Here is a 17,616-nt window from a genome sequence, read left to right on the forward strand (position 1 = left end):
CTAAGCTTGTATAAGACAGTCTTTCTTTGTTCACAGTTTTTATGGTTAGGGTAACTTAATTTTTCTAGCCTATCTGAGTTCTTGTGCTTACCTGATTCTTGAGAAATAGAAACTGAGGCTTATGGCTTAAAACTAATTTATCACTATATTTCTGAAAAGTCAGAATTTTACCCCTCACACACTCATGGAATGAATAAGTCCATTAAGGTTGATCATTATCCCCATGTTGCTTTTAATTGTTTACAATTTTCTTCTGGGTATGCTCATCTTGTTCAGCATCAGTTCATGTAAATCCTTTGAGGTCTCCATGAATTCCCATCCTTCCTGGTTTCTAATAGAACAATAGTGTTCCATCACATGCATATACCACAGTTTAGCCATTCCCCATTTGAAGGACATTCACTTAATTTCCAATTCTTTGCCACCAAAAACAGGGCTGTTATGAATATTTTTGTACAAGTGTTATTTTTACCCTTTTTCATAATCTCTTCAGGGTATAGACCCAGTAGTGGTATTGCTGTATCAAAAAGGGTATGCACATTTAGTTACCTTTGGGTTGTAATTCCAAATTGCTCTCAAGAAAGGTTGGATGAGTTCAGAGGTCCACCAACAATGTGTCCCAGATTTCCCTCATCCCTTCCAATATTGATCATTTTCCTTATTAATTATAATGGCCAGTCTGAGATGTGTGAGGTGGTGCCACAGAGATGCTTTAATTTGCAGTTCTCTAATAAATAGTGATTTGGAGCAATTTTTCATATGATCTCTTTGATTTCTTCATCTGGAAAGTGCCTTTGCAAAATAGAGTATTTCTTGCTCTATTAATTTATCCTTGGTGTTGCTCTTTATGTCTCAGTCCTGTACCCATTTTTGTGGTAAAGGATATGAGAGGTGAATTGATACCTAGTTTTTGCCATTCTATTTTGCAGTTTTCCCGACAATTTTTGTCAAATAGTGATTTCTTATCCCAGAAGTAGATGTCTTTTGGTTTATGAAATACTATATTGCTGTAGTCATTTACTGCAACTTCTTTTAAACTCATACTAAACCACTGCTACATTACTGTTTCTTAACCAGTACCATGCAGTTTTGATGAGTGCCACTTTACTGTATAGTTTTAGATCTGGAAGAGCCACCAAATGGTAGGCCACCATCCTTTACATTTTTTCATCAATTCCCTTTCTACTCTTGCCCTTTTGTTGTTGCAGATGAATTTTGTTACTTTATATTCTAACTTGGTAAAGTATCTATTTTATTTGGTCGTTTAATGGTATGGAAGTGAATAAGTAATTTAATTTGGGTAGAATTATCATTTTTATTATATTATTAGCTTGACTAAACCATGAGCATTTGACATTTTTTTCAAATTATTTAGATGACATTTATTTGGGTGAGAAGTACCTTAAAATTTTATTTATACAGTTTCTGGGTTTGTATTGGGAGGTAAATTCTCAAGTATTTAATTACATGTAATTTTTATTGCTTAATGATCTGCATAGAATACCTAAAAACCCCATTTAAGGAAAAAGAAATTGAAGAAACCATCAACAAACGTCCTAAGAAAAAGTCTCCAAGTTCAGATGGATTTCCAAGAGAATTCTACCAAACAATCAAGAAACAATTAATTCCTACACTAAATAAAATATTTTAAAAAATCATAGAGGAAGAAGTTCTGCCACACTCTTTTAATGAAATCAACATGAGTATGATACCAAAATCATGAAGAACCAAAACAGACAAAGAAAATTATAGACCAATCTCTCTAATGAATATTGATGCAAAAATATTAAATAAAATTTTAGAAACCAGATTACAGCAAGCTATTACTAGGATAATACCCTAGGATGAGGTAAGATTTATTCCAGGTAGAAAGTGATGGTTTAACAGTAGGGAAACACTCAACATAATTAAACATATGACCAGCAAAACCAAGAGAAATCATGTGTTTATTTTAATAGATGCTGAAAAAAAAGTTTGATAGAATGCAACATCCATTCCTATTAAAAACACTAGAAAATTTAGGAATAAATGGAGTTTATAGCATCTATATGAAACAATCAACAAATATTTTATGTAATAGAAATAAACTCAGAATATTTCCAATAAAACCAAGGGTGAAACAAGAACATCCCTGATTGCCATTATTATTCAATATAGTATTAGAAATTCTAATTTAACAATTAGAGAAGGAAAAAGAAATTGAAGGAATCAGAATTGGCAATGAGGAAGCAAAACTTTTACTCTTTGCAGATGTTATAATGGGATATGTAGAGAACCCAAGGAAATGATCTAAGAAATTCCTTGAATCAATTAACAAATTCAGCAAAGTAGTAGGATTTAAAATAAACCCACGTTGGCATTTCTATAAATGAACAAAAAAGTCCAAGAGCAAGAGACAGAAGCAAAATTCCATGTTAAAAAACTATAGATGACATTAAATACTTGAGAATTTCCCTCCCAATACAAACCCAGAAAATGTATAAATAAAATTTTAAGGCACTTCTCACCCAAATAAAAGTAAAATCTAAATAATTTGGAAAAAATGTCAAATACTCATGGTTTAGTCAAGCTAAAAATATAATAAAAATGATAATTCTACCCAAATTACATTACTTATTCAGTTCCATGCCATTATATGACCAAATAAATAGCTTCTTTACCAAGTTAGAATATAAAGTAACAAAATTCATCTGCAACAACAAAAGGGCAAGAGTAGAAAGGGAACTGATGAAAAAATGTAAAGGATGGTGGCCTACCAGTTGGTGGTATTTGATTATAAGGTTTTGTGTCCTAGTATATGGTCAGTCTTGTTATAGGTCTCATATACTTATGAGGGTCAGGTATATTCTTTTCCAACCCCATTAATTTTTATCCATAATTCTATCATAACTAAGTTTCTCAGATTTCACACACCTTCTGAACCTTCCTACTTGTTTATTTTGTTGTTAGATTTATCTAATTCTGAGAGATGGTTATTGAAGCTTCTCATTTTAAAAATTTTACTATGTTCCCTTGTAATTCACTCAGCTTTTCCTCTAGGAATTTGAATGCTATACCTACATACATGTTTAGTAATGATATAGTTTCATTAAAAATTGTGCCTTTTAAGAAGATGTAATTTCCTTCTTTATCCCTTTTAATGATGCTGATTTTTGCTTTTACTTTATCTGAGATTAGGATTGTTACCCCTGATTTTTTTTTTAATTTCAGCTTTTTATTTTGCTCCATTCTTTTACTTTTGCCCTGTCTGTATCTTTCTGCTTCAAATGTGGTTTGAGTAAACAACATATTGTAGGATTCTGATTTTTAATCCATTTTACTATCCTCTTTTATTTTATCGGACAGTTCGTCCCATTCACATTTACAGTTAAGATTACCAATTCTATATTTCTCGCTATGTTATATTTCTTCATTTATGTTTTTCTCTTTCCTTTGCTCTTATTTCTCCTCACCAAAATTTTACTACTTTTCCCTTTGAACTTTCTTTTAAAAAATCTTTCAGTTTATTTTCATTTATACTTTTATCAGTCTCTTCTTCCCTTATCTTTCCCTTTCCTAGTGCCCCCCTTCCATGTTGTTTAAGTTAGATTTTTAAATGCAAGTAGGGATGTATTTTATTCCCTCACTGAGCTAAATTTATTGCATAGAATTCACTCAGCATTCACATTCTCTCTTCTTTACCTCTAAAATTATAAATTGTTTTGTTTCTTTCCTTGGCATTATAATCCTGATTTCTTGATAAGCAGCACTGCCTCAAATTACATCAAATTGTAATTATAATCATTTATACCCTTACTCCCTTTTCAAGTATCTTTCAAGTATACACAGTCTTCCTTATGAGTCAAAGTATCATCCACAGCCACATCATTTCTTGAACTATCTGTGCCCCTCCCCCAGGCCTATTTTCTCTTACTTTTACCCCTCTTCCTTCTTCCCCCACCTAGGATCAGAGTACTTAACCCCTTGTTAAATTAAGCACAGGTTATATCAAATCCTCTTCTAATTAGCTGCGTGAATCTTAAAGATTTCAAAGTACTGGGAGGCCCTGAAGGACTCACCTGAAAGCTTTACAAGACTCAGGACCTTGGGATTTATGATGCCCTCATTAGACAAAGTGCTAAGCCAAGTAGAATTAAAGTGGGTCAAAGGATAATGAAATACTGAAGTTTAAATTTAATGCCCTTACTTTTCTTTAGGCCTTTTTATCTCAAACATCTTGGACCTCTTCAATGGACAGATAAGTCCCAACTATACACTTATCCTTTAGCTCCCTTCTCTTCAATTATATTCTATCCTTTATTTATCCTAAGAGAAGTAAAGTTCAAAGGAATTAGAAGTGTTATATTTTCCGTTTTAGGATTGCATACAATTTGAATATCTTGACTAACATTTGCTTTTTTTCTCTTCCTCTTTTCTTTTAGCATTTTTATGTGTATTTGGAGTCATGTATTTAGAATATATTTAGAGACTGAGTTCTAACTCAGTTCTGGTCTTTGTGCAGAAAATTCTGAACATCCTCTATTTTGTAGAAGATCCATCTTTTTCCCTAACAGTATATGTTGAATTTTGAAGGATAGTACATTCTGGATTGTAATCCTAGGCCATTTGATTGCCAAAATATGCTATTCGAGAACTTCCAGCCCTTCAGTGTTGAGGCTGATAGGTCCTGCATGAATCTTATTGCATTTCCTTTTGTTTGAATTATTTTCTTTTTTGCTGGTTGAAGTATTATCTCCTTTATTTCAGAGTTCTGGAATTTGTCTATTACAGTCCTTGGAGTTTTTATCCAGTGGTCTCTTTCTGGAGGCATCCTGTGGATTCTTTCAAAGGTTATATTGTTTTCTTGCTCTCATAGATGTGAACTGTTTTCCCCTTATAATTTCCTTCATGATGTTTTCCAGGTTCTTTTTTTTCTGATCCAAGCTTTCTGATTTGTAGATTGTCTCTTCTGAAACTATTTTCCAGATCATTCATTTTTCCTTCAATTTTCTTCAATTTTTTTTCAGCTTATATATTCATTGATTTCTATTTGTTCAATCCTAGTTTAGGGTTTTATTTTTTCAGTTAGCTTCTTTGTTTCCTTTTCCAGTTTGTTATTTTTACTTTTACCTCAGTTGATATTTTTGGTCAATTTTTCATAATTTTCCTGCATGACTCTCATTTCTTTTTTTCCATTTTTCTTCTTCCTCTCTTCTTTGGTTTTTAAATTCTTTGTTAATCTCTTTGATGAGAATTTATAGACTGTTTTGATACTTCTGGGAGTGATTTTCTCCAAGTTTCTTCTTCAGACATGGCATTGCTGTCATCTTTGTCTGTAAAGTAGTATTCTGTAGTGAGTGCTCTTTCAGATTTTTTGTTCATCTTTGTTATTTTAGCTCTGCTCCTGGGATATAGGAGTATAAATCCATCCTTTTTTTTTGCAGGGGCTGGGGTCTGATCCCTGGTTTTTAGTTGGCCACCATGTTGCCTATACATTTGCAAAGTTTTTTTTTTTTTTTTTTTCCCTCAATTATGTCCAGGTTCTGACTTAGCAGTATTTGTTCATGACCCAATTCTGTCTCTTACCCTGGTGCTTCCAGGGTTCGGATTTTGTTTGGTCTGGGATCCCCCCTGCTGGCTTGCTATATAGCTGCCAGGATCTCTGCTGTTGTTAAACTGTCCAGAACTGGATTGTACTGTGGCTAAAAGTCTCTTGGCTTTCCCACTCTCCCACCTCCTTGGCTTTACTTCCCCTTTTCCCCCCCAAAGAAACAGACATTCACTGAAGATCCTCCACGATGTCCACAGTTGAAAACTTCTATGATTAATCTCTTTTTTTCCTGGTGGAATCTGTAGTTTGTATGTCAGAATCAAGACTTCATTTAACTTTGGTAGGAAATCCTACAGGAAAACTAAAAAAAAAAAAAAAAAAGGAAAGAGGGGCGGCTAGGTAGCACAGTGGATAAAGCACCAGCCTTAGAGTCAGGAGTACCTGGGTTCAAATCTGGTCTCAAACACTTAATAATTACCTAGCTGTGTTGCCTTAGGCAAGACACTTAACCCCATTTGCCTTGGAAAAGATAAAATAAAAGGAAATTCTACAGGAGCATATTATCTCACACCACTCTTTTGGCTCTGCCCCAGAAGTCCAATTGAGAATTTCAGTAAAATTTGAAAGAAAGAAATGATTTGAAGTAATAAATAGAAGTACAAAATTATTTTATGTAAAAACAATAGAATAAATAACCTTCAGTTAATCTGATTTAAAAAAAAAGAAAGCCAAATTACCAGTCTCCAAAATGAAATAGTGAAATCCACATCCAATAATGAGCAAATTAAAGAAATAATTTAGAGCTAATTTGCCAAACTGTATTACAATAAATTTGACAATTTAAGTCAAATAGATGAAAATTTACAAAAATACAATTTACCAAAACTGAGAGGAGGAAAAAATCCTTAAATTATCCCACCATTTCAAAAAAAATTTTTAAGTCATTAATGAATTCCCTAAAAAGTATCTCCAGTAACACATGGATTTAAAAGTGAATTCAACCACAAAGTTAAGGAATAATTAACTCTTTATTTTAGATAAACTATTTGAAAGAATAGTTGAAAAATGAGTCCTTCAAAATTCATTTTATGTTCCCAACATGGTGCCGATTCCTAAACCACAAAAAGCCAAAGCAGAAATAGACCGATCTCCCTAATGAATTTTGATTCAAAATATTCTAAATAAAAATTTAGCAAAGAGAAAATAGCAAGTTATCAGTACTCTATGGTCAGGTAAGATTTTTTTACCAGGTATATAGGAATGATTTAATATTAAGAAAATGATCAATAAAATTGACCATATCACTAAGAAAACTGCCAAAATCATATGATTATCTCAATAGATACTGAAAAATTCTTTGAAAAAATATAGCCTCCATTCCTTTTGAAAACAGGAATAAACAGAATTTTCCTCAAAAGAATAAATAATATCTATCTAAAACCATCAGTAAACACTTTATGTAATGAGGACAAACTGAAGTATTCCCAATACAATTAGGGATGAAACAAGGTTGACCAATGTCATCATTACTCTTTAATATTATCTTAGAAATGTTAGCTTTAGTAATACAAAAAAAGGGGGAAAATGAAGAAATTAGATTAGACAATGAGGAAAAAACTTTCAGTCTTTGCAGATTATATTCTGATACACTTAGAGAATTCTAGAAAATCATCTTAAAAACTACTTGAAAATAAATTACTTCCCTTTCCATATATCTGACAGGTAAACTATTCGTTGACCTTCTAGTTTGTTTATAATATTTTTTATGACTAGATCCTCTATCTATTTTCATCTTCTCTTGGTATAGGCTGTGAGATGTTGGTCTAATCTAAGTTTCTTTCCTACAAACTTTCAATTTTCCCAGCAGATTTTATCAAAGAAAGAGATTTTATCCCAATAGTTGGACTCTGGTTTTATCAAACAGAAGATTGTTATTGCACCCAGTCTATTCCACTGATCTACCACTCTATTTATTAGCCAATACCAGACAGTTTTGATGACTGATGCTTTATAATATAATTTTAGATCTGGTAGGGCTAAGACACCTTCTGCTGAGTGAGATGAGCAGAACCAGAAGAAAACTGTACACCCTAACAGTAACACAAGAGTGATGATCAACCTTAATGGACTTGATCATACCAACAGGGCAACAATAAGGCACAAATTTGGGATTTCTGTAATGGAGAATGCCATCTGTGTCCTCAGAAAGAATTGTGGAGTTTGAACAAAGACTTTCTATGTACCTTTAATTTAATTTAAAAATTTTCTTAATATGTAATTCTGCTATATCTCATATTGTACGTTTCTTCCTTAAGGATATGATTTCTCTCTCCTCACATTCAACTTAGATCAATGCATACTATGTGAATGATGTAAAGACTAACACACTGCCTTCTGTGGTAGGTGGAGGGAGGGTAGCAAGATTGGGACAAAAAATAGCAAAACTGAAAATAAATAAAAACTTCTAAAATTAAAAAAGAATTTGAAACAATTAGCAACTTTAATAAAGTTGCAGGATACAAAGTAAACTCACATAAATCTGCAGCAAGAAGAGATAGAGAAATTTTATTTTATATTATAATTTAGATTCTGCACCATTGCCAAATCATGCTTACGGTCTTCCCTTTCATTAATCCTCCTCATCCCTGCCAATTGGTGGAATTAATCAGAAATCTTGTATTATTAGATATAAATATAGAACTAGATATTGCTGTCCTTTCTCCAACTATTACTATTCTATACTCCAGTCATTTTGATTCTCCTTGTGATGCAAGATATATACTCTGAATAATCCTTTGTGATCATTAATACTATAAGAAATATGGAAATACTGAAAGAAACAATGGGAAAGGAATATAAAAATATTGGGACATTCTTGCTATTGTTTTCATCACAGATACCAACCATACAATCTGCCTTGTAGCATGGGATAACGTTCAGAAATTCCTACTTTAAAGGGCTTTCCTTTTTCTTCCCAATCTACACTTTAATTGTCTCTTTCCATCATCACATCAGTTTGTGGTGAGGAAGTATTAACCTTTTGGTTATTTTATGACTGAGTTGTAGGTAGCCTCTTTCTGAGGCAATATCATTCAGAGGAAGAAATCCTGTATTGGGAATATAAGACACCTGAGTTCTTATCTGGATTCTGCCAAGTACTTCTTATATGACTGTTAGACAAAACTTTAAACCATTTGAGTCTTTGTTTCCTTGCATATAAAACACAGGGAATCAGAATAAAAGACCTTTAAAATACCTTTTAGATTTAGATCTCTGGCCCAATACAAAGGCTAAAGAAATGGTCAAATTTTTTAGTTTGGTGAATATGTATAACATCACCTTAAAAAAGAAAATAGAGTCCAGTTAGAAAAGTGATGTTTCAAAATAACCACATTGGTCCCAGCCATATTTGAAAACCATTTAGGGTTATGAGAAATCATTAGAATAGGAGTTCACCAATTCATTCAAATAAAAGGCAATTCTATTAGCAGTTCCTCTGACTTTTAAAGATAATAGTAATATGTTCTCAAAGTGGAAAAATAGAAAGCAAAAAGAAAACATGGAAGGGAGAAGACACAAAAATAGGGATGAGGATTCAAGCAACTGAAAATATGAAAATAAGTTAAAAGTCAAATATTTCATGATATGGAAGCTGAAAAGAAACTTAGCAGCAGACTAAGCAACAGATAAATAATGACAGAAGAAAAATTAATCAGGAAAAAAGTTCAAAAATATCTATAATTGCATGAAATCAAATAAATTAAGATCACACATTTGACAAAATAATATTGAATCCACAGTAGTAGTGAAAAAGTAGTCAGAAATTCTGGAATGTTTAAAGAAAAAAATAAAAATCTTAAGAACTTACTTGGGTGGAAAAGTCATCAGAATTCATAGCACTCAAAGAAGACTTAATAAAGACAAGTGAATATATTAAGCAATCTAAGAGCAAGTTCTTAATGAATTAAGAAAAGGGAAGAATGAAGAAATGATTTAACATTCTATAGACAAAATTCCATGCTTCTCTTCATCTGCAACAATATCGTGGTGAAGAGGTCAGAGGTAATATGTTATTAATCAACTATAACTTGTGAGGATGGAAGAGAAAAAATGGAATAGACTAGAATAGAACTAAATTAGAAGACAAGGTATTTTCTTAAAGCCTCTACAGATTTTTGGAGGGTAATAAAGAAGGAACCATTAATTTAGAATGAGAAATATGATCATAATATAAAAGATCTAGTGTTATAGATGCCCCAAAATTCATAAAGCCTTGCACTTTCAATTTGTAGTTAAAGGAAACGAAGTTCTGGAGATAATAAGTGACACATCCAAGATCATACAGTCAGTAAATGTCTGAGAGTGAATTATGCTATACCACCTACATGCCTATAAATTTAATAAAATAAAATAAAATAGAATAAATATATAAAGGGATGTAAAAATGTGCTGAGATCAACCAGTGTATCAAAATAGAAATGGCATAGATGAATAACTTTCAAGTTGTATTCTAAATGTCTACCTTTCAGGAAGAAAACAGAAAGAAAAATATAAAACAATGTGTCCTAATATGACATATAAATGGGAAAATAGAGTTCAGAATAGATTAGAAGGGAATAGAAATAAATCATGTTTTCTTGCTCTATCTTGATTATAATTTCATTGATTTAGGAAATTGCCAATTGAATGATGAACTTTAAGAAATTTGAGATGTTTAGTTAGTAAGGGATTTTTAAACTTGGAATGAAGAAAGGGAAGGAGGGGAAACAACAGAATTGAATAGATTAATACATGCTATGTAAGTACAATAAGAAAACTGAAAACATCAAGTAAATTGCAAGAAACAATGCAAAATACTTCAAGTGGGGATAAGAGAGAAAAAGCAAGAACAGGCATGATGGTACATATCTATCTTGCTTAAAAGGATATCAAAAGTAAAATAATTTCTCCTCTGCCTCAACAAATGTGGGAGCTTTATGAAGGATAAAGTAGTAATAGTAGAGGAGAGGAATTTAAATCAAATTTAATGTAATGAAACATCACAGGATAAAATGTTGAAATAAAAAGAGAAAAAAGTGAAAATCAATATAGGAAAATCATAAAGAGAAAAAAACACAAAACTGACAATCACAACCTAAAATGTGAGTTGATTAAATAATTTACTAAAGTAAGAAAATGAAACAAAAATCACAGAATGGATAAGAAATCTAGTTATTTACTAAATACATCCAAAACTCAACATTTTTATTTTTCAATCTATACAGAATGGAAGAAAAGAAAAGGTGTAGGGTGCACTAGCTTAATGTGCTTTATAAATGAATCTAAATGGTTTTCTGAATTATGATGCATGCCAGTTCCATACTGACACTAAGTAAGGGGAAATAAAGCTGCATCTACTGCAAGAAGCCTTGAATTAATAATCCTCCTTCATTCTTTGTTCCTTATGATATTAATTTCCTAATTATGCTATATAAAGATTATTTCTAAATAGTCATTATCATAATTTCTCCTGCATCATTAAATGAGTACTGCCACTTGCATTTCTTTGAATGCCCAGTGCTTAGCACAATAACTAGCACCTGGTAGGAACTTGCATGTTTATTGAGGCTTGTATACTGGTTCACTTCTTTATATGATTACATTATGTTAAGCATTGGAGTTAATAGTTCAATAGGCTTAAGTATACATACTTTTTTTTAAACATGAGGTTCTTAGTTAAGAAATAGGGTAATCCAACTATTACCACTTTCTATACAATTAGACATATACTTAATCTATGACTTTTTTTATCCTGATTCTTGTAGGGATGCAATCAATGGAAATATGTCTAGGCCTTTTGTGGCTATCATGTGTCTCTCCTTTGCTCCTTTTGATATTCTAGGTTTTTTTTTTTTAGTTTTTGCAAGGCAGTGGGGTTAAGTGGCTTACCCAAGGCCACACAGTTAGGTAATTTTTAAGTGTCTGAGGTTGGATTTGAACTCAGGTACTCTTGACTCCAGGGCTGGTGCTCTATCCACTGTGTCACCTAGCAGCCCCTCCTTTTTTTATTGTTAGAAATGACTCTTCATAAATTCTAAAGTTCAAACCTAATGCTGACTTTAAAAAGTTATACTATCAATATAGTGCTTTCCTAGAAATTATTTGTGATTTAGATAAAGCAGATTTTAAAATAAAGAAAAGTTTGGAATAGGATTTGGTTTATTTCCTAGAATCATCAACGCATAGTGAAAAGTTTGTGATTACAGCAAAAAAAATCTGAATTACATTCATACTTCAGTCATCTCCTCTGTTTTGGGAACTTCCTCAATAATTTCTCAGGTTCAGCTTTCTCCCCCTCTTCATATAATCACCTATTAAGACTCCTAAAACAAAAATTCTGGATAACACTAAATATATAATCTGTTTGTTGAATGAATAAATCACTTCTTGTATTAATTTATAAATTTCAAATTTTTATCTAGTATCTACCTAATAGAAAATGATAAATAGAAAATCACATACCAATCTTCATTTATCTTCACACTCCAGCAAGACAGGAATTGTTATAATTTTGTGCTTTTCTATTTTTATCCCTTGTATTTACCACAGCCCATGATTCATAATAAGTTACTAATAGATATATGTTGATTGATTGCTAGAAGATGACCTTGAATAACACAAAATGGAACTTTTCCTCTTTAAATTTTTGATGTTGGATCCAAGGCCTTGTGGAAGAAGCTACCTCACTGAAAGAGAGTTTTCATTCTTTTCTGCAGTTGGAAGTGCAGTTAAAGCTTTATTAACCAATGCATATGTATGTAAAACCATCATGCTTGATTGTATTTTTTCACATTTTCCATTTGCACATTATTGAGAAAAGTTCAATTCATGATGCATTATGAATTATTAGAATGTTGACTTGAATAATCATGATCCCAACAGAGGATAAAAGCACAGGAAGGAAAAGTAATAAAGTGCAAATACTGACTCTTGTTCACTATTAGAGTTCCAGACTTCTAATAATAAAGTGTGAAAGAATAGGAGGAAAATGGTTTATTGCTGTTGTTGTCTAGGAAAGGTCATTATATTTTAATAACTTGTTAATTAAGGTAATATTTAAAATTCATAAATTTGGTGAAATTAGAAAAAAAGGATATTTATGCATGTAATCTAAGAGAGATGATTTGGTGCTACAACTTCAAAAGAGAATCCATTTTTTTTCCATTTTCCTTTATCTCAGTTTCCTTTGGGGGTGGGGTGTGTTCCTTCTATATTAATTATTTGATGTCTTTGAAATATTCAGAATGAATTCCTATGAGAATGTTTCAGCATTGTGAAAACAATGATTACCTTAACATGAAAATAAAATAATTTATTAAATGTGTGTTGAATGGAGAAAAATTACATTCTATGGAAATAAATTTTGGGAACCTTATCCAAAGTGACTATTCTATTAGACCAAAAAACCAGTATAGTCATTTTCTGTTAAAGTCTAATATTCTCATTATAAGCAATTTTCAGTTCTTAGCACATGCCTGGCATATAGTAGGGGCTTGTTTATGTACTTGACTCATAAAAGGATCTTATTTGAAAAATTATTAATTTATTGATGTTATCTCTGATAAACAATTCATATTTATCTATTACATGTTCATAACAATACATTTTGTGTCAGCATATACAGATAAAATTATAATTTTATATATATGTAAATGTAACTACCCACTTTGCCTGATGATCATATGTTATTGCTTCTCCGTTTCAAAGTCCTTTGTTGCAATTAAGGTAATTGTATTATATCTAAGCTTTCTCCAAATAGCTCAAGTCTTCAATAAGGTCTTCTTCCAGATCTGCCTTATAGACTCCCATTTATATTAGTTGCATTTAGTCACTAAAGATTAAATTTTCAAAGAAATATTCACTTCAAAATATCACAAATATATAAACTTAATACCCTATGGAAGACTTAATGACCTAATACCCCTTTTCTCTTTTGACACCTTAGCCTCTGGAATGCTGAAAAGAATGAAGTTTATTCTTTAATTCAATTCCTATAAAATATGGCACCAAATTCATACAGAAGCATTAATCCACATAAAAAGATTCAAGCCAACAAGATATTATATGACTTGGTTTTAAAAATAGAATGTTTTATGTGTTGTTTTTTTATTTTTATTTATTTTTTTCTGTATTTCCCAAGTACACTCTAATCTAGTTTGTATTCCCCTGGGAGCATCCCTGGCTACAAGTGATTTGTTCTTCAATGTTTGACAACTCTACTATAGAATAAAGTCTAGTTCTCAATCCACAATTCTCATTGAGCTCCCTGAAATTCTGATTTCAAGTATGTTATTATTCAGAACACTTTTTGGTCACCAAGGACTTCTGAAACTAAGAAATACAAATGGCATAGCATAGAGATCCCATATGGTTACTCAGAACTGGATAAAATAGAGTTTTTAAAGGGGCTAATAACCTTAGAAAGAAGACTACCTCTCCTCACACACACAAACAACACTTTCACATATGTAGGTATACCCCTGCACTGTCATATAAGAACATTTGCAAGAATTTTAAAATAATAATAATAATGGTAGCTATATATCATTATAGAGTGACAAAAAGCAATATTCTTAATTATATCAATTAGGAAGACACAGAAATAAACTTGAAATTATAATCTTTTTTTTTCTTTTGTTTTTGCAAGGCAATGAGGTTAAGTGACTTGTTCAACATCACACAACTAGGAAATTATGAAGTTTTTGAGAAGAGATTTGAATTCAGGTCCTCCTGAGTCCAGATTTGCTACTCTATTCATTTTGCATCCAATTTCCCCCAAATTTTACTATTATTTGAGAATTCAGTAAGAGTTAATATATGTATAATCATTCTAAGATATATATATATATATATATATATATATATATATATATACATATATATATACATATTGAAAAATAAAGGAGTTTAAATGAAAAACAATTAGGATCAATTTGTTATTTGATATAACTAGACCAAAATTGTTTTAATTCAGTTAATTTATTCTTAATTTAAAAAATTCCTTTCTGAAATAAGCTAAAGTCATATATAATCTAACAAATGTCTCTATTATCATACTTAGAATGCATTTTCTCTTTAATGAATTCTAAGTAATTATTTTTTCCCATCAATACCTTTTCAATTTAAAGATTTCTATAGCACAATTATGGTCTTCAGTTATCAAAGTTAATATTTTGAGATCAGACATATAAATTATTTCAATATCATATCCAAAGTAAAGGAATTTGGATTTTGTTTTCTTAACATGCCATCTAGTCTTTTCTTTATTTTGTTCTTGTACTATTTTTGGAGGGTATGGGGAAGTGATCCTTAGTAAAGCTTCTAGTTATTTATATATCACAATACTTATGCTTGAAATTAGTTATTTGAAGTGACCCTATTCAATATTTGATTAAGAAGAGTTTAATTGGAACTACCCTAAAACATTTTAAAGAGATATGATTCATTCAAATCATTGTCCTTTCCCCCAAACTTTCATCCTGTCATATGTATATTGAGTTCATGCACACTCACACACACTCACAACTCACACATACACACACACACACACACACACACACACACACACACACACACAAAGACAAAAATAGGCAAAAAAAAACCCACTAAAAACTCTTTTGTCCGAACCTACCAGATAAGATTTGTATCACTTGAATCAAATACCATTCAAGTTTAAAATTCAATTCTTAATATCACTAATATCAAAATTCTTGATTTGAGGCAATATCTTTATGACCAAAAATATTTTAAACTTTTGATTGATTTTAGATTTTGGATTAAGTAATTTTTCACTTTTAAACAATTAGATCTTATCTTCCTCTCATATTTATTAAATTTTACTTATTTAATCAACTGAATAAATTCTTTTAGACAATTTCTGTTGTTTTCTCACTAGTCTTTCTGTTGCCTTAAAATAGTTTTTAAAGTGAAACCTAAAACTCTTTAGTATCCTTCTAAAAACCTGACAAAATTCTCTCTATTATGTCTTTACAAGATAGCAATTGAGAACAATTCTCCCAGGAACATAATTTTTTTCATCCTCTTTCTCTCACATTTTTTCTTCAACTATCACATTTAACGGTCTCTCCAGAATAGATGCTAAATTCTCAGACTCTCATTAAGTCTACAGAGTTTTAAAAAATATAGCAACAATATCTATTTTTTCTAGTAGAGGTTATTAAAACTTGTGTCACAGTAAAATTAGAACTATACCAAAAATATTATTTCAACTCTGAGAAATTTCGCTAATTTCACTTTCCTATAAGTTAAAAATCAAACTATAATCCTTTTGGTATGTCAATATTTTGATAAAGATTTAAAGTACTTTTCTAGTGTATTTCTTATTTTGCTGTGGATCTCTAGGGTATCTAAATAATCTAAAAATATGTATTTCCAATTTTGTCTAGTAGTTGTGTGCCTCTTAATAATAATTTAGAATTTAATACTCATGTATTAGGATTATAGGATGGAAGAGATTTCAGTGGTCATCTCTTCTATCCTATACTCTAATTCAGGGATGGGGAAACTTTTCTGCCAAGGATAGTTTGCATATTTATAAATAATTTGTCATATATATTTGGATAAACATTTAATTAATTCATCCCCTAATAAGCTCCTAAATTTATTGAATTTCAAGTCCACCATGCACCACCAAATTTCAAAGACCTACAAACCCTCCCTTTCCCTACTAAACAAATCACAATTGCAACATAGCTAACAATTTGCCCTAAAGCCTCCACTTGGAAGTTTTCTTAGAGGGTAAAATTCATACCCACTCAAGAAAGAACATTCCATCCTAACTCAGAGATACATTTTCAAACTCAAGCTACAGAATTTAAGTTTCACAATTCAATATTGTGAAGTCTACACAAGTTGTGTCGAAATGACAGGTGTGAAAAATTATCCAAGATTCAATCATTTTGGGTACTTCTTCCAAAGTAATAAACCATTAGTATTTTTAACTTTTGTTTTGTTTTCTATTTGCAGTGAGTAAAATCCTTTAAATGCTGAAATAATTTTTATCAACTATTTCCCATTCAGAAAAATATGTATTAATAAGCAAATATCCTTATTCCATAATACTTATAAATATGCACATTCAAAGAAAACAAAATCACATATTGTCCCTGTCTCCTCCTGTTTTGTTACACCTTCATCACTTTGTCGGAGGTCATTTTTCTGGTATCATGATCAATTACTGATTGAACTTGCTAAGCATTCCAAAATTGCTTATTTAATAATGTTGATAACAAAATGTTCTTTTTCTACCTCAGTCACTAGATGCCTTCCAGGTTTATATGATATTTTCTCTTTAATTCTGAAATCATAATAATATTCTATTAAATTTATACTTTTCAGGATTGTTGCTGGTACCATATAAATCTCAAAAGATAGGCTTGCATAGGTTTTTTTTTAATTTGGAAACATTTTGATAGTACAAGACAAATATGTAAGATTATGAGACAGAGGTGAAGGAACATAGACAAAACATTTGTGTTTTATTTTAAACATGTTTACTTTTTGTTTTATTACTCGCTTTTCCTGATGTACAAGTATAGATTATAATAAATGCAATTGACATATTCCTATAACCTTTTCAACTCTTTGATATAACTAAATTTTAATTTGATAATTTTATTAAGAAAACACACTCAAGTATACTAAAACCTAATCAAATGCTGAAGTATTATCTTTTTATTTTGCATGTTTAATATACTCACATCTGTGATTCTTATTTCTTTAACTCTCAAAAATAAAACTAGAAAACTTATAATTTTATCTGAAAAATAGCATGTGAGGGGGAAGCTAGGTGGCACAGAGGATAGATCACTAACCCTGGAGTCAGGAGTATCTAAGTTCAAATTTGATCTTAGACACTTAATAATTGACTAACTGTGTCACCCTGGGACAGTCACTTAATCCCATTGCCTTAAATAAATAATTAATTAATTTAGGAAATTGCATGTGGGATTTGGTTTTCCTCAAAGGTATTTTCTAACTCTATTTAAAACTATATTTTTCTAGGAACAACTGTAAATTACTATGAA

Source organism: Macrotis lagotis, chromosome 6, assembly GCF_037893015.1.
Source record: "Macrotis lagotis isolate mMagLag1 chromosome 6, bilby.v1.9.chrom.fasta, whole genome shotgun sequence".
Classification (NCBI taxonomy): domain Eukaryota; kingdom Metazoa; phylum Chordata; class Mammalia; order Peramelemorphia; family Peramelidae; genus Macrotis; species Macrotis lagotis.